We start from the raw sequence: 674 nt of genomic DNA on the forward strand, positions 1-674 counted from the left end.
TAACCTTAAATTTAGAAAGCAATGTTATCCTTTGGCTGAGTGAAGTTTGACAGCTGGAAGACATCTCACAGCGTGTCCCAGAGGCGCTCTGCTCAAACTCCAGTCCCTCCAATAAAACCATCTGAATCAACTCTGTCTTTCCAACTAGCCACTTGTATGAGACAGTAGTCGGCACGGAAGAGGACAACCTTTATACAAAGTGTCCTTGCTGTTCAGGGAGCCAAGGTTTCAGTTTAGACACTGACTGACTCTAAAGACAGAATATTCCCCTCAAAAATATATCAAGTCCACACTGACTTTGACACATTTCAGGCAGAGCCGAGCACTTCCCTCCAGATCTATGTTCTTAACACACTCCTGAGCATCCAGCCTGCACCAGGATAGGCATTTAAAAATTTCTGCAAGCTTTTCCTCTCAGCTCATCCAAACTGAAGAAAGCCCTTCCAAGGCGAGAAGACCTGAAGACCTCTGAAACACTTCCCCTGCACTTCCACACCTTGATTTCTACAAGAGTGCTTCGACGCTTCCCTTCTCAGCTCAGCATGACAGGAGGCTCATCCCGCTGCGTCTGCGGGATGTCACCATTTCTTGTCACAGACACAGGTACTCCGAGAGCTCCGTGCCCGCATCCCATCCCACTCCCTCCCCCCCTTTGCCCCCCCCCAGCCGCTCAC

The 674-nt window shown here is 49.6% G+C and overlaps 1 protein-coding gene across 5 annotated transcripts in view; it reads right to left on the bottom strand.

Annotated features, from left to right (window-relative positions):
- Positions 1 to 674, bottom strand: part of TENT4A (terminal nucleotidyltransferase 4A) — a 55,893-nt gene that overhangs the window by 54,022 nt on the left and 1,197 nt on the right. The gene's annotated exons all lie outside the window — the stretch shown is intronic.

Source organism: Meleagris gallopavo, chromosome 3 (assembly GCF_905368555.1).
Source record: "Meleagris gallopavo chromosome 3, MGAL_WU_HG_1.1, whole genome shotgun sequence".
Taxonomy (NCBI): domain Eukaryota; kingdom Metazoa; phylum Chordata; class Aves; order Galliformes; family Phasianidae; genus Meleagris; species Meleagris gallopavo.